The sequence below is a fragment of the Camelus bactrianus genome, chromosome 11 (genome assembly GCF_048773025.1).
Source record: "Camelus bactrianus isolate YW-2024 breed Bactrian camel chromosome 11, ASM4877302v1, whole genome shotgun sequence".
Taxonomy (NCBI): domain Eukaryota; kingdom Metazoa; phylum Chordata; class Mammalia; order Artiodactyla; family Camelidae; genus Camelus; species Camelus bactrianus.
In genome coordinates, this window is record NC_133549.1 from 80,304,892 (window position 1) to 80,328,613 (window position 23,722).

The 23,722-nt window shown below is 50.8% G+C and overlaps 1 protein-coding gene across 8 annotated transcripts in view; it reads left to right on the top strand.

The window, feature by feature from the left end:
• Positions 1–23,722, top strand: part of C11H10orf71 (chromosome 11 C10orf71 homolog) — a 56,207-nt gene that overhangs the window by 25,378 nt on the left and 7,107 nt on the right. The window contains exons 1-3 of one of the 8 annotated variants that reach the window (XM_074374374.1): positions 1,353–1,975; positions 2,307–2,412; positions 20,948–21,050. The gene's annotated coding sequence lies outside the window, so the exon portion shown is untranslated. The other 7 variants (XM_074374372.1, XM_045523029.2, XM_074374373.1 and 4 more) reach the window with 7 other exon arrangements.

A 23,722-nucleotide genomic window follows, 5' to 3' on the forward strand; every position in this document is an offset into this window, starting at 1 on the left:
AGGATATTGACTATAGTTTCCTGTGCTATACAGTAGGACCTTGTTGTTTATTCTGTACATAGTAGTTTGTATCTGCTAATCCCAAACTCCTAATTTATTCCCCCCACCAACCTTTCCCCTCTGGTAACTGGGGAAGTCTGTTTCTGTTCTATAAATAAGTTCATTTATATCATATTTTAGAGTCCACATATAAGTGATATCATATGATATTTGCCTTTCCCTGTCTGATTTACTTCACTTAGTATGATCATCTCTAGGTCCATCTGTGTTGCTGCAGATGGCATTATTTCATTCCTTTTTATGGCTGAGTAGTATTCCATTGTGTATACATACCATATCCTCTTTATCCAGTCATCTGTCAATGAAAATTTAGGTTGCTTCCATGTCTTGGCTATTGTAGTATATTTTATTAGAGCCAAAATAGTTAAAGTATTACCATTTCAACTTGGATTCAACATAATATTCAATACAGAATATTACTAAGAAGTTACTTTATGGTTTTGTTTTGTTTTGTTTTGTTTTGTTTTTTGGTACCAAGTCTTTGAAACCTAGGTTTGGAGTGCCCATTAGCCACATGTTGTTTATTGGGACTGAAGTGGATGGAGTGGCTCAAGGGTTGGCACACTATGGCTTGTGAACCAAATCTGTCCCACCCCTGTTTCTGTACAGCCTCATGAGCTAAGAATGGTTTTTACATAGTTAAATAGTTGAGGGGGAAATCAAAACCAGAATATTTTGTGATATGTGAAAATTACATGAAATTCACATCTCTGTGTCCATAAATAACATACAATTGGAACACAGCCCCACTTATTCATCTACAGAGATCTCTGCTTTCCCTGGCTGAGCGGAGCAGTTGTGACAAAGACCACTTGGCCCTCAAAGCTGAGAACATTTACTCTCCAGCCTTTTACAGAAAACATTAGTTGGCCTGTGCTCCAGAGACTAGAGCACAGCTCCACCAGCTCCTCCTGACTCCAGGACTTCTGCAAGCCTCAGTTTCCTCACCTGGAAAGTGGGGGCATGAATGGTCATTCCACATAGGAAAGATTTAGTGAGAGAGAGTAGACAGTGCCTGGCACATCATGGGTCCTGGGGAAATATCGGTTCCCCCATCTCATCTTTCTCTAGCTCCCTGGCAGGCCATAACAAAATAACGCTGGGCCCTTAGGTAGAATGTACTGTGTGTAGGTTAATTTACCTAACGACTCAGAATAGTGCAGAGCACAGAGTAAAACGTTTATATGTGTTCACCAGTATTACTCTTTTGTTGTTATTATTATTATTATGAAGCCCAGGAAATGCACCAACCTCCTGAAAACATTTGTGGAAAGGATTCCCCAAGGAAACCAAGCACTAGTGAAGAGCTCTCTGAGAGGCAGTTCAAGATCACGAGGCAGAAGTGGAAGAAACAGGGGAGTTGCCTCATGTCATCTGCAAGGATGTGAACTTGAAACACCCAGAACCAGAAACTGGCCTGAAAGACCCCTTCCGCATTGCCCTCCTGACCAGTTTTGGAATGAATACAGAGGCAGAACCGAGTTGATCAGCAGCAAAATGAAGTTAGCCAGTGTCACGCATGACCCGGCAAGGGCGAGGCCATTTTCACCCACGCCGTCAGGCAGCTGGGCAGCTCCCACTACGTTCCAGAGGTTCTGCGAAGAGTCGGGGCCAATGAAGTCACCGCAAGGAGGGGACGCGATAGCCCGCCGCCTGAGGACAGCGTTATTTATGCTCTTGCAGAATGCACAAGCGGATCTTGTTTTTCTGGACGATGAGGGAGCCGGCTCACATAGCGTCCGTGATTCTACATTTAGAATTGTGTCTTCATTCACATTCTTTCCACGCAGCTCACAGCTCTTGGACTGGAAGAGAGTGGTCACTTACTTTGCCTGGGCTCGTCCCCCCAGAAAGATGCCAGCTCCTGCTCACGCAGACCCTGAGCTCCTGGTGAAGCTCAGGCTGAGTTCTCAGGGTGTGTTTTGTGCCTGGTGGGGGGGGGGGGTCCACGCTGGTGCCCCACCATGAGCATGGACCATACGTGGGGTCCCTGGCACCGGCAGGTGGAGGCACATTCTGGGAGAAATCGGATTCTGCAGTGGTCAGCTGTGGTCAGGCTGGCTGGACAGGGTCCCGAGCCAAGCTCTGAGGGCTCCTGCTCCCAGGACGGGCTCTTGCTGTGTCAAGTGTGTTTTATTGTTGTCTCCCGGTCCCTCCTGCTGATGTCGTTGACAAAGCTGCCCGGCCACTGCCCTGCCCCCTGAACGTTCCCTTGCTCATTCTTACAGTTTTCTTTCCTCAATCAGCCACTTCAAGCAAACACTGTCAGCTCCAGCCACACAGCAAAGCTCACCGCTTCTAGGATCCTAAACCAGACATGAGGTCATGTTTTCCACCTGTGAAGAATTAAAAGTAAGCTGGGGAAGAAACGTCCTGAGGGGTGGGAGGAAAATCAGGGGCCCTGCTGAAATCGTTTCAGCTCAGGTTACTCGCGCCCCAAAGCCAACTCCTCCATAAGATGGGCTTTAGTAACGCCACCTTTCCTAAAGCCTGGAACAAAATGATTTGGGTCAAAGGCAGATAGGGTATGAACTGACTATAAATTTGTGTCAGTGTGTAACAGGGTTAAAAAATGAACTAGAGCATTAAATCCATGATTTCCTCGATATTGCTATTGACCAAAATGCTGGGTTTTTTTTTAAATTTTCCATTGAATTTTCAATTTAAATTCTCTTTACAGAAAAATACATAAACAGTGAACAGATGGTTGAAGATGTGGCAAAAATCATGAAAAATAACTGACTGGCATTTGAGAAGCTTTGCAATGTACAAGCCTATCTGTGTACATGAATGCTTTTGATCAACCCCACAAGGCACAGGCAACCTGTCCATCTCAGAGACAAGGAAACTGAGGCACAGAGAGGCTGAGTGTTGGGGCTAGTCTCAAACAGCTAGGAATACGAGGGGCCAGGGCTCCAAATCCTATGTTTTTTTTTGTTTTGTTTTAATGCTGGCTTGCATCTCAAGTTGATCCTTTTAATCTGCCAGGTTGGCTACTGTTGGTTTGGACAAGCAGTGAAGGTGGGTGGGGTGGGTACCATCAAGGGGTTCACTTTGGTCTCCCTCAAACCATGTCTGAGTGCTGATCAGTGAGCAGGTGTCCCCACAGGCAGGTCTTAAGCTCTTAGGGCAAAAGGTAAGTTTTGAGGCTCCCAGAGAGAAGGAGCTGGATCCTCCTGCTGGTTGGGAGTCTGACCCTTCCATTCACAGAGCAATGAGTTGTTCTTTCTGATTTGTTTGAACTGAAGTACAGAGACCCAGCTCCCTGTGACCATGGCACCACTGGGTTCAAGACGAGGTGGTGCCAGGCCTTGAGTTGGGGCTGGGACAGAGGTTGCTGGCTGTGGGGAGCCCACAGGGGCAGGCAGGACACTCCACAAATAGATACAGAGGTGTGTGTGATACAGGCTTCCAAGGGTTTTGGGCATCTCGTGGAGCGGGGCACCTGTCTAGGACCAAGTACCTCTGCTTTCCTAGGCCATGGGGCAGGGGAGCATGAGAAAGGATCTTGAAAAGAAAGAAAGCAAACAAAAAGGTCTGCATTAAAATTCTTGTGCTCCTGGTAGTGAGCAGACTCTCCCAGGGCACACTTGGGAAGGGTTAAGAGGGCACCTGGGAGCTGTTACAGAGGGAGCAAAAGCAGGAGGGCTGGAAGACATCTGGATGTCTGCAGGCAGTTTGGGGAGCAGGTGACCCCAGGCCAAGAGAGAAAGTGGCCATGGGGAAGGTGGAGCCCCTCCCAGAGGCAGAGAGAGCAGCTCTCCCCCTGGCAGAATGAGACTGGTCCACTGGCACTTGGACCTTGCAAAAACCAGATCCGCCACGGCCAGGCTCACCAAACGGGCGCTTACCTCGTCCCTTCCCTGATTATTTCATATCCTCCTGCAGCTCTCACCCTGAAACCCCAGCCTGGCCTGCCCCCAGCCTGCTGCAGCTGGGCATGTTATTTTGCTCCAAAAGCACAGCCGAGGACGGCTCCTTACTCGAGGAATGCAGGCTGCGGTCCTCCGAGCCGATGATGAAACAGGCTATTTCTGCCCCGGGACATCAGCAGGCCTCCGGGCGCTGGCTCCAAGGCACACACGCTATCGTGTTTTCAATGTTTGTCTAAACAAATGTTTTCCTTTGCACCTTGGGCTATTTTTCTTTGAGTCTCGGTGCTGGAATAGTTTTCAAACTCATTCTGGATTAAAGTTGGACTCTTGGTCAGGGTCCGGCTAAGAGGCGAGCCATTTCTCTCTCCCCAAGTTATCTATTACCCGTGGCCGATCTGAAGATAAAAATAGCTGCAGAAGCTGTTTGTTTAATCTGACTGTTACTTGACACCACGCGGGTGTTGCAGTGGGGACTGTTTGCCTCTTCTCCACCAAGAACACCATTTGGTCTCCCCCGGCTGGCTCCCTATTTAGGTACGCTTCCCGAACTTCCCGTGTCTGGGCAGCTTCTGGGCACTGATTGTCCTCAGGTGGGCAGGTTTGTGGACAATAAGAGGTCCAGGTCTTGAATCTACTCCCCCCTATCTTTGGGCAGTCCGGCTACAAGGGAAGAAATCTGGGCTGCTGGGCAGAGCCGGGCTGCTGGAAGAGGCAGGGTTTTCTGTCCCCATTCCTGGGAGGCCTGGAGAGCAAGCCGCCGGGACTCGCGGAGAGCGGAAGGTAGGGACAGGCGCTGATCTGGTTCCTTCGCGTAGGCAGAGAGGCTCAAGCTCCGGCCGCAGGGATGTGCGCTCTGACCAGCGGTGTTGGATGTCTCTCTGTGCCAGGGTGCTGTGCAGGGCGGCGTGAGCGGCCAGGGGCATGTCGAGGGCTGAGTTGCTCGGTGTGCTGGGTGTGCTGTGGTGCTGGATTGCTGTGTGGACCGTGAGGGTACAGAGTACACGGTATAGACCTGTGTGACTTTGTCCTTCCGTGCATCTGTCCGGGCACTCTGCTCGCATACAGCTGAGAGGGCACAAGCCTTGGAAGTGCCCGGGGCACTGCACTGCCGAATGGGGGCCACCCCACAGTCACACGTTCTGTGCAGGGAGACTGGCTTTCTTGTGTTCCCCAGTGCTGGGTCAGGCAGGAGCCTATCAGCCGTAACAAAGAGGACAATTGGTCAGCGGGACATTCTGGCCCATGGACTCCAAGAGCATATGTGACCTCAGCAGGGAACTCCTGCACAGTCTGTGTTTTCTCCCACACCCTGGGGGTTCCTAGTCAGCTCCCGCAGGGTGGGCTTGGCCAAATCTAAAATCATACTCTTTTTTTACCTCGTGCAGAAGAATTGATCGTTGAGAAGAGCGATACTAAACATGTATGGAAAGCTAGATAGCCTTTATTTTAAATTTTTTTGGTGGGGGGAAAATTCATTCATTTTATTTATTTATTTTTAGAGGAGGTACCGGGGATTGAACCCAGGACCCTGTGCAAGCTAAGCATGTGCTCTACGTCTTGAGCTACACCCCCCCCCCAGATAACCTTTAAAAAGTTATTATTTAGGACTTTATAACACTCCCAAGGATATTGATAATCGAGGAGGCTATGCATGGGGGGGCAGGGCAGGGACTATATGAGAAATCTCTGCACATTTCACTGAATTACTCAATTTTGCTGCAAACCTGAAACTGCTATAGGAAATAAAGGCTTTTAAAAAAAATCAGCATAAACTATGGATCATGTATTTTAACATAATCTAACTCGGTTGTTACAAACAATGTTTGAAGTAGTATTTTTTAATACCCACAAGTCTAGGAGCCCTGGAAAGTAGATAGAACACGTGTTTGTGTTAAATGAGGTCTAATGTTCCAGCATTTGTGTTTTCTTTACTCCAGTAGTTGGTAAACCACTGAGCTGGGCACCTGGTTTTGTAAATAAAGTTTTATTGGCACACAGCCACACTCGTTCAATTTCCATGTTGTCTCAGGCTGCTTTCATGCAACTGCTGAGGCCATGTGGCCAGCAAAAACAAAACATTTATCATGCAGCCCTTTACAGAAAGTATTTGCTGACCCCTGTTGTACAAGAACACTCCTTGAGATGGGTCGATCTGGTACATACACAAAAAGCATGAACATCCTAGCTTTTACAACAGTCTGCGAGCCGGACCCTTCAGGACCACCAGCCAGTTCTGGAGACCCCTGCCCCTCTACTGGGCCGGTTTTTCCAGTCTAGCTGGTACAGGAGATGTTCAGTCCGCTGCTGGGAAGGTTAGCTTTGCTGTAGAGGGTGGCTTGGGCTGAGCAGGGCCGATTGTGCTTATCAGGGTGGTTTATAAATAGACGTCTCCGGGTGACCCAGGTCCAGCGTGTGTCTGCCCCTTGGTCTTTGGAAGGGGAACGATTGTGCCTGCTCACTGGTGACCGGAAGCTCATTGGGATGAGAGCAACTGTGCCTGCTGGGAGGAAAGGGGCTGATAGAATGAGGGGTCCTGGAAACAGGGGCTTGGATCCCCTGGGAGCCTGGGAGATGGAGGCGTGTGGAGGAGATGGGACAGAGACAACCCCCAATCCTCCAAGGATGAGTGCATCCACCCCAATGTCCTCCCAATAGGACTCTAGCAAGTGACTTGGTGTTTTCTGCTTTTTGCCCCTGACCCTAAGGAAGCCCTGGAGACCCTGTACAGCAAGGGGAAGCTCCACGTCTGGAAATAGCCTTATTCCTCCAGCCTATGCCAGAAATCTCAGTAACTGAAACCCGCCAGGGCTGGGCCATCTTCCTCACTGGCTCTTGGTGCCTTCAGTCCCTCTGCCCAGGGTTACTGGAGAGATGAAAAGGGCTTTCAGAGACGGTGGCCCATGTATAGACACATGGCACTGACATTTCCCAAAAGCCTGCAGTGGGTTTTGGTTTTATTTCCATCTGAGGGTTTAAACCACATTTTGCCAGATCCAGCCAATCCATAGCCTTATAACGCAGTCTTATGTCTCATTTCTTTAGTTGGGAAAACCCCAAACACCTCTCAGTTTCTATTTGATCCCAGGGGTGGCAGGACAGGAACTGGGAGGTGTGGGGGGACACGGGGGACAAGGGATCATTCAAGGTGCATGGATCTAGGCCCCAAAATGGAATGTGTGGAGCACCGCTGAGATGTGTCCCCGCCTCTTCCCCACATAAGTCAGTATCATTCTGGAACATTCCCTGGAAGGGGCTGCGTGTGTGAGTAGTATGTGGCCGCTGATGTCAAGGCTGAGATACAGTCGGTTGTCAGCTGGCCCCAGTTCCCAGGCCGAGGGCTGAAGAAGGCTTGGTGTGAAGTGCAGTCCCTTCCGAGCTGCGTCGCTCAGAGCGTTTGGGAATCTGATCGCAGGAGGGGCCGCAGAGCTAATGAACTTCAGTGGCTTTCAGCGGACTTGACAGACCTCTCTTTCTCATGGGAAGGGGCAAGGGAGCCTTCCGCACCACAGCAGTGAAAGCGGGGTGATGGCCTTCCCCGTATCCTCTGTTCTCTGCTTGGCTGGCCCTGGAGGCTCCAGCCCAGAAAGGACATTTTGCAACGAAGGTCTTCCAAACCCACAGAGATGCTGGCTCCGAGCATCAGCAGGCTCCTTTTGTTCCTTGGGGCCTCTGCACCCTGGACGCTGTTCCCTGGCCGCAGTGGGTCCCTTCTGTCCCTGAGTTCATCTCGGCTGTCTCCCATCTTAAAGCCTTCACCTGAAGCTTAAAGGAAGGCAAGGAGAGAAAGGAAACTCAGATTTGCTTGAGCAGCCCAGGGCTTTCCTGCTCCCCACCCAGCCTGGAGGCCTCGTGCCTCTGAGCCCTGCCTGCAATGGCTAGGTCATGTCAGAGCTGTCCCTTGGCTTGCCCTGTCCTGGGGCAGCCTGGCCACCTGAGCACCACCAGCCACTCCCCTCACCTGGCCCTGCCCGTCCCTCTGAAGCAGGTGAGACCCGAAAGCCACAGAGGTCGAGGGGGCAGAACTCAGACCCACTGGGCTAAACCCACAAGCTCAGAGCCATTTCTCACCCACAGTATCCCTGTAAGTTCATTACTGCAATCCAGCTGCATCACTCCCGGGCACAAAATGCTTACGAAGATGGTCTGATTTTATCCTCACTCATCCAGCATGCAAGTTTTCCCATGGTGGTTCTGGTGATGGTCTAGGAGATGCGGGCACGGTTTTCAAGGCAAACACTGTACCAGCACCAAAGCTGCTTGAGGTTGGCTGATATCTGTTCAGAATGAGGCAGCTGTGCGATTTGGTCGGGCAGAGAAACCAGACAGAGAGGGCAAAGGCTGGAGGTGGTTCCAAGGACAGGGAAGCCTCTGGGGCCCTGGGCCGCCACCGCCTCACTTCTCTCTCCCTTTTCTGTTGGGAAAAGGTTGTCATCCTTGTGAGCCTGTGCCCCCGGCCCTGGGTTAAGCAGGTGGCATGGTGGGGATGGTCATGAGATGTTGACAGTTACTAGGTGTCAGCCACCTCACAGACACGAGTTCACTGGGTCCTCATAAGGACCCCATGAGGCTGGTACTACCTTCATCTCATTTTACAGATGAGGAAACCAAGGAGGGAGGGTAAAGCTCAGTGGTAGAGTGTCTGCTTAGCATGCACAAGGTCCTGGGTTCAATCCCCAGTGCTGCCATTAAAAAAAAAAAAAAAAGGACAGATCAGGAAACCAAAGCACAGAATGGTTTCATAATTTATAATTGCTGAGGGCCACTCACAGCCAGGACAGCCAGGAACCACGCCCAAGGGGGGTCTGGCCTCAGTCCATGCCCCTCCCACTAGGCTAAAGCACCCCCACTTGGGGATTAGAAATGAGGCAAGTGGCATTCAGTAAGCGCCTACTATGCGCTTTCCACGCATGAGCTCTTTGAAAGCGCACCGAAATCTTGGCGGGTGTTAGCATAGCCATGGTAGATGTGGGATTGCTTCTGTGCGCTGCCTGCTTCAGAGCAGCGGAAGCTTCCACTTGCCAGGTCCTTTCTCTGTGTAAGTCTCTTCTGGGCTCTTGATGTTTTTTCCCTCTACTCTTCACAACCACCCAGGGAGGCAGGTGCAGTTGCAGATGAAAGAAGGGAGGCTCAGAGAGGTGGGGGAACTGGCTGAGGTCACACGGGGCTAAGAAATGGGAGCGTGATCTGACTCTAACACGATGATCTTTCTACCGCCATCTGCTCGGTACCCAGCTTGGACCCAGCTGGGTGCCTGTGCACAGACTGGCAGTAAAACTCCCTCCCAGCTGCCTTCAAGCAAGCGCTGCCCATGAGACCACTCTCTTTCCACCTCCTAAACCCTGCAGCTCAGACTGACCACTGGCTCTTCTCCCCTCCCAGGTGACAGTCCCTTGGAGAGGTGGCATTTCTGATTCATCTCTGCACCCCACACATGCACAGCCTGCCCAGAGCCCAGCCTAGAGCCAAGCAAACACAGCCCAAACCACAGTCGTGACAACCCTGAGGCCCAAGTGGCCCAAGAGCCCATGACTGATCAGTACAGCCTCCCAGAAAGGGGTACAACCTCCAGTCGCTCAAGGCCCAGGGCAGCGGTGCTCCACGTGCGGTCCGCAGACCTGCAGCACCAGCATCCCTGAATGCTCTGGCCCCACCCCGACATCCCGAGTGAGCATCTCAGGGATGGGGCCCAGCACTGTGTTTCACAAGCCCCCCAGGGTATTCTGAGAAGGGAGGACCACTGCTTTAAGAAAGGAAAGAGAGACAAGCTTCCTTGTTGTTCTCAAACACAGTAGGAGGTGCTCAAATAGCTGATTTCTTTTTTCCATTTCAACTCGAGCCATTGTTTTAAATAATCTTGCCTATTGGAAGAGGGTTCTTCAGTTTTCATTTTTAGACAGATAGCCCGGGTGGCCACATCTAAACTTCTCACCGCTGTAAGCATTCCATGAGGAACTCTATAAAGAGAAGGGCTAGTTGTCAGTCCCATGACTGTACCCCCCACAGCAGGGAAGTTCTCTCTCTTTCCTTCCTTGCAGAGCCAGGCTCACTATTGTCACTCGGATTGGAGAAAGGACAGCTGTCATCTGTCAACCAGGCATCTCTCTTCTACTTCCCAGCCTCCAGCAGGAAGTGAGGAGAAGGTCAGGGACAGCAGGGCTCTGACATGTGTGCATGTTGAAAGTGATGGGGGTAGTGTTAGAAATTCCCGGTGACTCTCCATGGGAGGCACCTCCCCCCAGCCCAGATACCCATGGCTTCCTGAAGTTCAGGGCCATGGAAGGTGGTTCCCTCCTGGATGCTGCCACAGGATGACTAAGTCCAGCAGAAGCCTTTTCTAGCTTTACTAAAGCAAATGCTCCTTGTGGGAAGAACAAGGCATGGGAGATGGAAGAGAAGGTTCCAAGAGAGATGCCGCCATCTGCCTTACCCTGCGGGGACACCGTGGCAGAGGGAGACGCCCATCTCATAACTCTCTCTGCCTTGGCTGCACAAAGAGGGAGAGACCGTTTGGCACAGAGATTTGGGTCTGAATCCTGGCTCTTCTACTCCCTGCTGTGTGACCTTGAGCAAGTTCCTCAACCTCTCTGACCCTCAATTTCTCCACCTGATTCCTTTGGCACAGGCCCTGTCTAACATGCCTCGTGGTTGTGACTCCTGAGCGAGATCGCAGATGTAAAGTTCACAGCGCGTAATAGGAGCCGGATAAACAGCGGTGGCTCTTCCAGCTCTGCTCCTCTGCCTTTGTCACCCAGCCCTGCGGCACCAGTTTACAGATGGGAAAGTAGGGTCCACAGATGGTGAGGGGAGCTCTGCAGCCCCTCTGCTCTCCCGTGGTTCCAGGAGCCCTGCCTGGACCCTCCTCTCTCTGTCCAAGCCTGGGACACCCCCAGGCTGCTTTCCAGGGGTGCCCCTCCCCATCTTGCCTGGTTCTCCTCCCAGGGGCTGGAGAGAGGATGGTTGCTAAGTTACACCCCACGCCGGCCAACCCAAGTGCCTCTTCCTCTGGGAGCCTCTGAGGTGGCTTCCTGTCTGGACAAGGCTCTCCAAAGTGGTGTCCGGAGCCATCGGTTACAACTGTCTCTGCAACACTCACTTCCTAGTCCTCAGGGTCTTCCCCAGGGACCAGGCTGTGGGCTTGTCTTCCCATCAGCCCCAGGATACAAAAACAGGACTGAGGCTGAGACAGATTGAGCGATTTGTCCAAAGTCTAACTGATTCCACAGCTCTGAACTGGAAAGCCAGGTGCCCATCAGGAAGGGGCAAGGCAGGCTTTCAGGGGCCTTGCCTGCCAAAGGTGGCCTCCCAGCTGGAATGGGGTGCAGGGAACAGAAGACACCCTGTGGCTGAGGGTCTTAAGATGAGTGCCAGGGAGCCCCAAGGGTGATACCCGGGCGTGTGGGGGCTGCGGGGTGGCCAGGGATGGGGCAGGGCTGAGCAGAGGCTCTCAGCCTGCAGCAGGCATATCAGAAGCTCCTGGAGATGCTCTATAAATACAGATCACAGGAACCCTCTCCCTCTCCAGCAGCCCAGGTTCAAGTCCTTCATCACCAGCTTAAATATCTTGGGGTTCCAAGTCTTCCTTTATAAAGAACAAGAGTAATTTCTGTCTTACAAGGTTGTTGTGAGTATTCACTACATAATAATACATATGTATCAATAATATAGGAGTATCTAAAGTGCCTCTCTTACGCCAGGTGCTCCGTAAATGGAGATTTCTCTTGCTCATTCATGCACTCATTTAACAAATGAATGGGCCTCTGTTAGGGCCAGGCACTGTGTGGGGACTGGGGACAGGTCAAGGAAGTAGAAAGGCAAGGCCTGGCCCGTGGACTCACCACCTAGGTGGTCTCCTCCCCCTCCCGCCACGTGAGTCTGGTCGGACCCTGCCAATCACCATGTTTGGACCTTAGGTCTCCACTTCTCCATCCAGATGAGAACCTAGCCTCACTATAAACCGGGCAGCAGCACACGGAACCTGATGGGGACCATCTGGGGACTCTGGTCTAGGACAGTTAAAAAAAAAAGAAATGAAAAAAAAAAAGAATGCTGCAGATCATAACTCATTATTGAGTCCTGAGATCACTTACTACTTTGCAAATCATTTTTTTTCTATATATATTTTTTTATTGAGGTATAGTCAGTTTACAATGTTGTGTCAGTTTCTGGTGTATAGCACGATTCTTCAGTCATACATGAACATACATATATTTGTTTTCATATTCTTTTTCACCATAAGTTACTACAAGGTATTGAATATAGTTCCCTGTGCTCTACAGTACGAACTTGTTGTTTATTTATTTTATATATTGTAGTTAGTATCTGCAAATCATTTTTTTTTTAAATGACAGAATACAGTAGAATAGGGTGGAATATCAGAGTGGCACACATAAACTTATTTTGCTTTGGGAATTTGCCTTGTTTTGTATAAATATATGTCTCTGAGATTGGTGTATACTGTGATGTAAACCCGGCTGCCTCCTTCTGGTGCTGGCGTCCCCCTGGCTGGGGGAGGACCCAGGGCCTGGTGAGGTGGGTGGCTCGGAGAGCTGGTGACTCTCAGGCAGTGGCTGCCTCAGGGTCCAACTGCATGACCGTTCCTTTCCTCAGCCCTCTCCCTTGCGGGCAGCAGACGCCACAGGAGGTGGGGGTGATGTGGCAGAGCTGGCGTTGTTTTTTATTGTCCCAATTTCACAGATGTAGGAAGAGGTTAAGTGACTTGCCCAAAGCGACACTGCCTTGGAACCAGGACTTCACCCAGGTCTCCAGCTCTTTCTACTGCCCAGAACTGCCCGGTTGATATCTATCTCATGTCAGCTTCTACCGTTTCCAGAATCCAGGCCAGGATGTTCCTGGGAAAGGTGGAAGGGATGAATGAATGAATGATGCTCCTTGCTACAACAGTAGTTCTCAGGCAGGGGTGATTTTGCCCAGGGTACCTTGGTAACGTCTATGGGGCCAAGGTTGAGAAGCCCTGTTGTTAATACACAGGTGCAGGTCATCAGCTCCATTTTACAGATGAGAAAACTGAGGCTCACAGACTTGCTGTAATTTAGCCAAGGTTATACGCAGCAAATGGAAAGTGGCGCTGGGACCTGGCCCACACCCCAGGAGGACTCATCATTTCGGTGGCCCCTGCATGTCTTTCGTCTGGCTGGTGGCCCGCCCTGGTCTGGCAGTGGTGTGGCTCCTGGACGTTGAGTTCAGTCTAGCAAGGAGGCTGAAGGGCCACAGGGCTGAGAAATGAAACCGCTTCTGCCAGTTTGTCCCCTTCTCATTGTTTCCCAGCCTTTCACTTCCCCGTCAACGCCACCACAACCCGCCCCGGGCAGCAGAGCGTGAATGGCACTCACCCCAGCTCTGGGGAGGCACGAGGGAGGCCAGAGCAGGGTTGTTTGGGGTCAGAGCTGTCTGCTTTTACCTTTGATGTTAGCGTAGTTGCTACTACAGAGGTAAATGGGGGCACCTCTAAGCCCACAAGGAGGACCCAAGTCCCCTCGTTTGGGGGCATCTGGCACTGAGACCAGTTCCTCGGCATCTGCGGAGAGCTCCCAGGGGAGCAGTGCTGAGAAGCTGGGTGGCACCAGGCCTCAGCACCTTCCGGTGGAGGGGAGTGCACACAGACAGTGCTGGCCGAGTCCAGCCCATCGGCCACCAGGAGCTCCAAGGAGTGATCCCTGTCAAAGCCCAGCCATCGGGAAGGGTCCGAAATGGTGCTGCTACTAGCCTCTGCGGAGTGAGAGCCCTGTCCAAGTATCCTCATCAAAGCAACTGCAAACGTGATGGGAGCCTGCAGGACCCAGAGGCTCCAGGAGCCCCTGTGCATGTCCCAACTCGGCCTCGGATGCCAGGTCAGAGCAGAAGTCAACCACGGAAATCAGTCAGTGCTACAAAGCAGGGCTTTTGCCCCAGAGAGCAAAAATCATTGCTCTGTCCTGCTGGTCACACCATCAGGGAACAGGAACAGGAGCCAAAAGGGGCAGGTTGCGGGGTCCCGGGACCATCTCTTTGTCTCTCTCCTCCTTTCCTTGCCTCCACACCTTGCTTCTCTCCTTTTGTCCTACAACTGGGTCCCCCTTGGGTGCATGATGCCAGGTGCCGGCACCCTCCTGTCCTGGGGAGCACTGATGAATCAGGCCTGAACTTCCTTGTACCAGGCTCCCTGGCCTCTAACTTCAGACACAGCCCCAGACCCGGGTGATGCTCAGAGACTCCTGAGGAAACATCCCATCCAGACACAGTGGACCAGGGACCCAGGCAGGAAGTAAGAGTCAGGCTAGGTTGAGGTCCAGGGATAAAGCATCTCGGCTCCCAAGCTCTCTCCCAAGGGCAGCAGAACACACACAGCAATTATCACCACACGTCACGGATGGCTCTGTGAGCCTGGCAAGCCTGGGCAAGCTGCTTTCTTCAGCCACATCCCTGGGATGTCCTGGACTCCTACATGTGGCAGGGCTTTGAGGCCACCTGCGCACAGGGTGTGATTCAGGGAGGATTCAGGCACATGCCAGGTCAGCGCTGCTCCCAGAGTCTCCAGTGCCAATCAGCCATGCTCCTGGGGCAGGATGAACCCAGCCTCGTCCTCTCCCAGAGCACAGAAGCCTTGGGACCAACCTGACAGCCCTTGGCTTCCCCAGTCTAGCCCTTAGGTTGGAGCCATTTAAACCAGGCCAGGCCAGGATGCAGGCAGAACCCCATCTCCATCCTGGGATGCCAAGTACCAGACCAGTGGAGCCAGAATGGCCAAACCAGGTGTGTGATAACCTGTGTGCAAATCAAAGGTGCGTTTTACATGTATAAGAGACACCACCGAAGGGAAACAAATCTAGGGCAGCCTGAGTGTGACCCAATGCCATTCCTCAGTTCATCCAGGTCCACGAGGAGCGGGCCCAAGTGGACGCTGTCTCTGCTGTATCTCCAGCACTAGAACGGGGATACGCATTGTGCTGAACAGTCGATGAGCAGGTGGATGTGTGAAAGAGCTTTAAGTCTGGCTTATGAGAGCCCGTGTTTTCCTCTGGTAGAATATAAATGGACTTGAAATTTCTGATTGTCCAAGAATTTCTGATTCTTGAAAGGCCAAAGGAGTTACAAGGACAGAGCAATCACCACACTGAGAGAGAGCTGGGGAGGGTATCTTCACAGGCGGGACAGCAGGGCCCCGGAGCACAAGGCCAGTGTGATCCCAGCTCCAGCCTCTGTAAGGGACAAGCGATTCACCCAGGGAGCCTCAGTTTCCCGGCTGTAAGGTGGTGAGAGGGGCCCACCCTGCTGAGTGTTCACGAGGAATGAGTGAGGCCAGGCACGTGACGTAGGGGCTTGGGACCTGCCACCCCATAGACACTTGGCACACGTCTGTGCCTCTCTTCAACTGAGGAAGTCGATTTTACCATTTCATTGTTTATCTTGTAAAATGTGGGACACAGCCAAGGACAATTTCCTCTGAAACAGTGAGCAGGAAGGCTGTTGGAATTTGCACAGAGAGGTCAAGGGCTTGGCCCAAGACGGACCAGCAGGGAACAGGTCCATAGCCAGGCGCCTGCTCAGCGTGGGGTGGGGTGCAGGAGGCTGCGCGGTCAACACCCGTGCGTTCGCGGGCTGATACGGGCTGGTTGTCAGGGTTCACTCTATGGAGCAGCACCTCGAGACATCCCCGAGCCAATGTCTCAAAAAACCACCCAGAAAGAGAAGCAAGAAGAATCAATTTCAATCTGTGAGGGCCTTCTGGGTGTGATAAAGCCAACCCCTGTTATCTCCACCGGCTTCCTGCCTCCCCTTTACTGAAAAGTGAAAACACCATTCAATTAAGGTAATTAAATCCATCCACAGAGCTGGAGCTCAGAAACCGCACTGCAGGCAAGTGGTCAAACCCAGCAGCAAAGCCAAGCCCGATGGCTTCCTGTGCGAAGACGGGCAGGGACGAGAGGAGAAAGGAAGGGCCTGCTTAGCAGCTGGAGAGCATCCCTCCCAGCTCTGCAAGGACCGGCCACCTGAACCTCCCCAGCAGGAGGGACCCCGTGCCGGACCAGCTGAATTATCAGGTCTATTCCTGTGGCTATTGTGAAAAACTGAACTGAGAAGATTCTTGGGAGGTGAACAGAAATAAACACCCTCCTTTTCTCCACCCACCCTCAAGTCTCTCTTGAACTCCAGCCCAGAAGCCCAGGACACACACTGCTGTGCCTGAGCCCAAGGATCAGAGGGGTCAGGATTTCATCCTGGAGAAAGCATGGGGTGGTCAAGAAGTGAGCCCGAGCTGAATCCTAGCCCATGCTGTGTGCCACTGAGCAATACTCTGCACCTCTCTGTGCTTTTATTCTCCACCTAGAAAATGGCGACAGTGAGGCCTGTTGAACCCGCCCCACAGAGGTCATGAGAATCAAACAAGATAATGGATCCCAGAGTGTGTCCCGGGTTAACACGCAGATAAGGGTCATCTCAGTATTGACTCACTGGATTGGCTTCCACTGACTGTGATCCACTTTGGGTCCTAAAAGTCAGTGAGGACCTCAGATCATCAGATAAAAAACAAGATGTCCAGTGCAGTTTGAATCTCAGATAAACAATGAGTACCTATTTTTAGTATAATATGGGATGATTAATTTTATAGACATTTGACAAATACAAGGTATATTCCAACTATTGCATGGGACATACTTATACTACAAACTGTTCGCTGTTGATGGGAAATTCAGATTTCCCTGAGTGTCCTGTATTTTGACTTTGTTTAATCTGGAGATCCCACCATTGCCAGCCCACCAGCCACCCCGTCTCTTGCTGTGTCCTGACTCCAGGACCACGCAAGCCTGGGTCCCAAGCCCAGCTCTGTCACGCAGCAGCTGTGTGACATGGAACATTTGAGCCTCCGTTATCCTCTCTCATCAATGAAGCTGACTGTGCACAGCCACATGGAGGAGCGGTGTCCTGGAGCTGGGGCCTCCTGGGGGTACCCAACAGGGCTCTGGCTCTGGGGGTCCATCACACTTGTTCAGTCGTGGGGCTCAGAGGAGTAGCTGTGTGCGGCCACCTGGATCAGAGTCGGTAGGGGGTGCCAGTGGGAATCCCCTCTGCCACTTCCTGTCCTCCCAGCCTGGGGCAGGCCAGCAGAAGGGGGACTGCGTGACCTCCGAGCCCCCGGCTGGCTGCCGGCCAGGAGTCCCGTGGGAGACAAGGAGAACGTGAGACAGCAGAACATGTAGCCCTCCGTCCCCACCCCACATATTCGCCACAAATCTCTGTCATCACATGCTTGTGGTCCAAGGAGCGTACTCAGCCACGGCAGCTGGAAACATTGACGAGTGGCTGCTGTGCTCCAGGCAGGCTGTCAGTCAGAGATGGACCAGGCCGGGGCCGAGCGCAAAGCCTTGTTGGAAAGATGGATTCACAGCAGATCAAGTGGAATAAAGCAGTGCAAGAGATCGTTGTCCTTTTCCTTTAAGGAAGAGGAAATGACTGTGCAAAGGATATTTCACAGCTCACGGTGAGAAAAAGCTGACTGATGGGGATGCACACTCGGATTTGGTTTGCTTGACATGTTCTGATTCAAAAAGGTGACCCTGGCAATGAGGAGAAGACAAAACACATCCTCAAGGGTAATTCTCCCAGCTTCTGGCTACAGGGGCATAGACATGCCCTGCGTTTGCCCCAAGCATATTTTTACAACAGGTGCATCACCAGATCCTTTGGCTGAACTGGAGAGTCCTATCCATCCACTCCTGCCCAGGGACCCTGTCTCCCCTTGTGTGCTCTGGTGCTTTGCAGAACCCACTAGACCTGATCCAAGCTCAAGCAGTGTCCAGCATCCATGGATGAAATGTTGGACGACCCGTTCTCAGAGTGCTGTCAAGTCTTCAGGGTTGCCTGCACAACACAGGGCAGATGCCAGCATTTCACCCACTGACACCCACAATTTAGGTGCCATCTCAGTTAATGACCATTTGCAACGTGGCTGTAATTAACACCCCAGTTAATGTACGCAACAAGTATTTGTTGGATGCTGGCCTTCCAGAGGGATTCAAAACCATCCCCAACTTGGAGCACTGAGTGCTATTAGAGAGACAAACAGGAAAATGGCCAAGTTATGACGTCACTTAATCCCCCTGATATAAATGCTAGCCAGTATTCACCTTGAACCTTGAACCCTAATTTAAACAGTACCTGCCATGGAATAAGCCAGTGCCTTCCACCGAGCCAGCCTGTGAGCCCCAGACAGATTTTACATATTTTAAGACTTGGAATCAAAAAGGAAGCTACATCCACTTGGATTCAAATTCACTAATTTGAAATCTGTGATAATTCTGCAACTATCAGATTACAACTAACTTTCAAGAAAATAAATCTCGCAAAGCCTGTCTGTCAATAGGGTGAGTATTATCATGACAGAGATGGAGGGATTTGCTCATTTATTTAACAGATAGTTCTCGTGCTGTGCACTGTGCTGCAAGAGGAGGAGACCCTGGAGAGCCAGACAGATGTGGGCCCCACCACAGTTAAGCAGCCAGGCTAGTAGGAGAGACAAACATTTAACAATAATCACCCATTTAAAATCTTAATTACAATTATAATAAGTACTTACAAGGAGATGAATATAGCATTCTAGAAAAGCAGATAGCAGAGAGACATAAAAGAGCCCGAGGAAGCCACCTTTTTGAAGGGACTTACAAACTGGGTTCTGAAGTATACGTAGGAGTTAAACAGGTAACAAGAGAAAGGAAGAGGTAAAGAACTCCAGGCAGAGAGTGCAAAGGCCCTGAGGCAAGAGGTAGTAAGGCATATCGAAGAAACACCAGAAATTAACACAACGTTGTAAATTGACTATATTTCAATAAAAAATAAAAATAATCAACCAATCAATCAATCAACCAGCTTAGAAAAAATGATGAGACTCATGGGACGCAGAAATGGGTCAGATGAAGGAGGCATGGAGGAGGGAGAAGGTGCAATCACAAGTGGCTCAGATTTGTGGGATCCTCAGAGGAAGGACTGACTTGTGGAAGGGGCACAGGTTCCGTTTTAATTGTGAGTTTGTGATGCTGCCCAGGGGGCAGATGGAGACAGAGGCTGGAGCGCAGACACATGGCTGGCCTGGATGTGTCATCAGTGAGTGGCTGCTCACTGTGACTGTGGGTGTGGGTAGAGTCGCCTGTCGAGCTGGTAGAGGGAAAAGAGACAAGGCCACAGGGCTGGACGTGGAGGACATGCAACCATCCAGGAGAGAAAGATAAGAGATGAACAGTTAGACTGGGCAGGGATATATGTGAGCAGCCCACAGATCAAAGTGGAAGCTACCCCAGAAGCTAGTGGTCAACAGTCTAGATTGCAGCTTGGATGTTAAGTCAGATGAGGAGCAAAGTTACCCATTGGAAGAGCACCTGGGAGAAGGGAGACTAAAGGCAAAGTAAATAAATGAGTTAAGGAAATAATGAGGGGTGAGGCATCAGGAAGCACTGAAGAAAACAAACTGTTTTTGCTTAGACATAAATAGGAACTCACTGTGCCGTGAATAAATATTCACTTTTGTTTCTATCTATTCATCTGGGCAGTTTCCAATTGTTTATAGCACAGTCCAGCAACATGAGGTTTCTTCTTATTCATGTTACCTGAGGGGAACGGCATCCTTTTATCTGAAATGTGCTCTAGGTTTTCAGCAATTCAGGTTGGCTTCCTTCAGACGGTCCACAGCCGTGAGCAGGACAGTTCTGTGCTGGCCCCTGGAAAACGCGTTTCAGCAGCCTGACAGTGAGCGCATGAACCCCAGCACAAAGTGATGTGTCCCTGGAACATTCACAGAATAAGTGTCGTGGTGTCCTTCTGCACCTCTGTCTCGTCCATGTCCGACATGGATTGATTTCATCCTCATCCTTAAATGAGCTCTCTAGTTAGGGACAGAAATCTAAATTTTCCAGATCACCTTAAGACCCAAGGCCAGAGGTCTTTCTCAATAAAAACTCCTCCGTCTTTTTTGCTCCTTCTTTTTCGATGCCTCTGTTTGCCTTCCACTAAAATTCAGGCTGAGGACACCAAATTCAGAACATTGCCACAAACATTCATTCGATTTCTGTGTTGATGTGTTCAGGACATAAAGGCAAATGAGACTCCCTTCTTGGGTTCAAGGAATTTTTCTTTCTAGTTGAGGAGAGAAGGAAGCAGCCATCAATTCCTAAGACGTATGGGTTACCATACACGATGTGTGACCATATGGCATGAGTTACGGAAAAGGCAAACCCAGGGTGCCGTGGGGACACAAAGGACCCCCTGGGGTGGGGGTCAGGATGTGGCCACCCGGATGGTGGGTGGCTCAGAGTGCCTCTGTGTGTCTCCAAAGAAACATACTCCTCAAATTTGAGTTATTATGATTATTAATACTATTAATAATCTACCATGGACTGGATTAATATCCAGGAGCTGCAAGATGAGAAAGGTCTTGTGGAAGCCCCAATGGTCTGCATTGACGATTTGCATGGAGCATTTATTTTAATTAGTTCACTCTTGCTTCTGAGCACTCTTAAAATTCTCCTGGGCAGCTTTTTGGTTCTTTTAGCTGTCAAAATAGATACTCAAGCCTCCTGCCAACAATAAATCGAACACTGCTCCCTGCTGAGTGGATTCAAGTTCAGCCACTCCAGCCCTCTTTACTGAAAAACTTGAGTTATTAATTCACGTGGGGAAAGGGTCTTTGGTCTGATGGCTTCATCCTCCCACTCCCATTTTTGTGAAGCCAAAAATGATTCACAACTGGGCCAATCACATTAGACATCCCAAAGGCTTCAAACAGGTTTTGAAGATTTCTTGGACCAGAGAAAGTTAATGAATGTTGGAAGGGGGATATAAAATTATCTTGGTTTTTCCCCCTCACAATGCCTATGTTTGGAATTTTGTTGAGTTTAAGTGTGAAATCAACAAAAATTGAAAGCCAATCGTATCACTGACGTGTGAGGATAGCTTTTGCAATGAACACGTGCTTGGCTTTTTGGTCCGTTGGGTTGCAATGACATTATTTTTCTTCTTCTTTCTAGATGGGCCGTGATGACAGCAAATGGAAGCATGAAAAGAAGTTTTAAAACTACAGGTCGTAAAACCCAGCAAGGCAGGCACCCGCAGTCCCCGCTCCTGTAACAGGTATGGAACCAACTGCCGGCACCTGAAAACACCTTCAGTCTGAGCTACTCTGCTGAAGGTTCCACTGGGTATCAGGAGATGAGGGGGTGGGAGTTGGGGGATGAAGCCAATTTTATGACCGTCCCAGTGGAACCCAGGTAAATCAAATCAGAATTGAAGAAATTATTCAAATGAAGCTAGCGAGAGGGAGGGAAAAAGAATGTGGTTACTTTCTGAATACTCCAAGTGTCAGTGAACAGCCTTCATTACTGCTTGGAATATGATGCAAACCCAAGATCAGTTTGGGTTTTTTGGCCACACACAACAGAAATTAAGCAGAATTGGTGGGGTTTTAGAGGGGGCATATAGCTCAGTGGAAGAGCGTGTAGTTAGCACACGCGACATCCTGGGTTCAATCCCCGGTACCTCCATTAAAAAAAAAAAAAGCAGAAATGGATATGTGTAAATAGGAAATGGGAGCCCTTGTGGATTCAAAGTGGAGGCTGAAGTTTCAGGCTGGGAATGAACGAACAGAGGGCACTGCTGATAGAAAAAAAAGTGCGTGAGCAGGCTCCATCCTTGCTCCAGGAAATACAGTACAACGGGCCGGCCTGGGTCTCACGTCTGCACTTGGCCCTGGGAGATCTCTGCAGGCCCCTTGACTTTCAGCCCTGCCAAGACTGAGCGCCAAGGGGAGAGGAAACCCCCCCAAAGGTGTCAAGCATTCTTACTCAGAGGAGGGGATGGAAGCTGAGTGTTTGAAAATAACAAGGATCTGCTAATAGTAAGGGATCTTTCATTGGCTGGGGGTGTTGATTTAACTCTAAGATTCTAATTTAGATCTCTGACTATCCTATCTCCTTCTTTGTGTGGAAGTAGAGAAACCCCAGTGTTACTGAGTTCAGCCATTGCCAAGGTCAAAACCCCAGCATTCAGGACACCAGAAGACTCCCTGACTCTATGGGTAAGACCTCAAGACACGGAAAACTTGATTTACAGGAGTCGAAGCCACTGAAGTCCCCCAACTCACCCCAAGAACACAGATTCCAGATGGGCTGGTTCTGGAATCACAGGCTCACAGCCCCGCAGGGCCATGGAGGACCCAGGACTGTTCTGTCCACCCGGCCATCCTCTGCAAATCAGCCCTGAGTCATCATTGCTTGTCCCTCAGGGCTGCAGGGTGAATGCCTCAGTGTTATGAGTTGACTGCTATCCTCCAAATTCACACGTTGAAGTCCTGATCCAGGACCTGAGAATGTGATTTATTTGGAAATGGAGTCACTGCTGGCGTAATTAGTTAAGATGAAGTTATTAGGGCGGGTTCTAATCCAGTAGGACTGGCATCCTTAGACACAGGGGCAAGCCAGCGTGAAGAGACACAGCTAGAAGGCAGCCCTCTGCACACCGAGGAGAGAGGCCCGGGCTTCCCTTGCAGCGCTCAGAAGGAACCAGCCCTGCCCGTACCTCGATCGGGGACTCCCAGCCCCCAGAACCGTGAGAGATTGAATTTCTGTAGTTGAAGCCATCAGCTTGCGGTGCAAACAGATAGAGTTTGCACCGCAAGCCGATGGCTACCAGATAGGTAGAGTCAGTTTCAGGCTTGGCGTCTGCATTACAGCAGGAAGAAAGCCACCAACGGAGGGGAAGCTGGGACTGCTCCTTTGATCGGAAAGGCAAGAGTTTTCCCAGACGTCGGCATGCTTCCACGCCTGTGGTCACAGAGCTATGTTGCCACAGGGCCAGGCTAGCCACGTGGGAGTCTGAGACCAGGAGCGTTCGGCCTCCGCAGCTTTTAAAGGGGAAATGGGGGAGGGGAAAGGGGGTAGGAATGGGAATGAGGTTGGCCAGGCACGGGGGCTGGGGCTGACGGTCTCCCCTTTCGAGGGCCTTCTGAAAGACACCTACTGTGCTTTCTGGGGAGCAAGCCACCCGATTTTTAAGGCAGAGCTGAGGAGCATGTAAGTACAGGCTTTCCCAGGGCCGATTCATGGTTTCTTGTCACCTCATCCGGTTTACCAGAACTCAGGGTCCTCCGCTTTCTCCAGCGGCCCCACCTCAGCTCATTCATTCATTAAAACAAGCCTGCCAACAAATCAGCATCAAAAAGTCATGGCGGGGGTGTGGGTGGTATAGCTCAGGGGTAGATTGTGTGCTTAGCATGCACAAGGCCCTGGGTTCAATCCTCAGTACCTCCATTAAAAATAAATAAATAAAACGAATTACTTCTCTCCCCAAAAATAATTTAAAAATTAAAAATAAATAAAGGAATAATTTTTTAATTAAAAAAAAGAAAAGTCATCAGAGTGTTGTGGTCAAGAGAGGAAGCAGGAAACTTCGAGGAAGGCGGACGGACCTCCAGGACCAAACCACAGCGCTGCAGGCACACCAGCCTCGGACCTGAGCAGGATGCCTCGTGGGCAGCCCTGTTTGTGGAGCCAGGCTAGGCTCCGGGACTCCTGACATGCGGGCTATACCGCACCTTCATTCCCCATCCCCCACACCCCTGTTCAGGTCCCTGCGGCTACTGCCCAGGCCAGCCAGGCAGGGAAGGCTGTGTGCGGAGACAGCGTATGACAGCGGAGGACTCACAGCTCCCTGCTGGATGTTCACTGTCCCAAATGCCCCCAACCTGAGTCCACTCTGTGGTCTGTACTTGCTGTTTTATCTAACTTTTCATGTCCTCATTTCCTCCA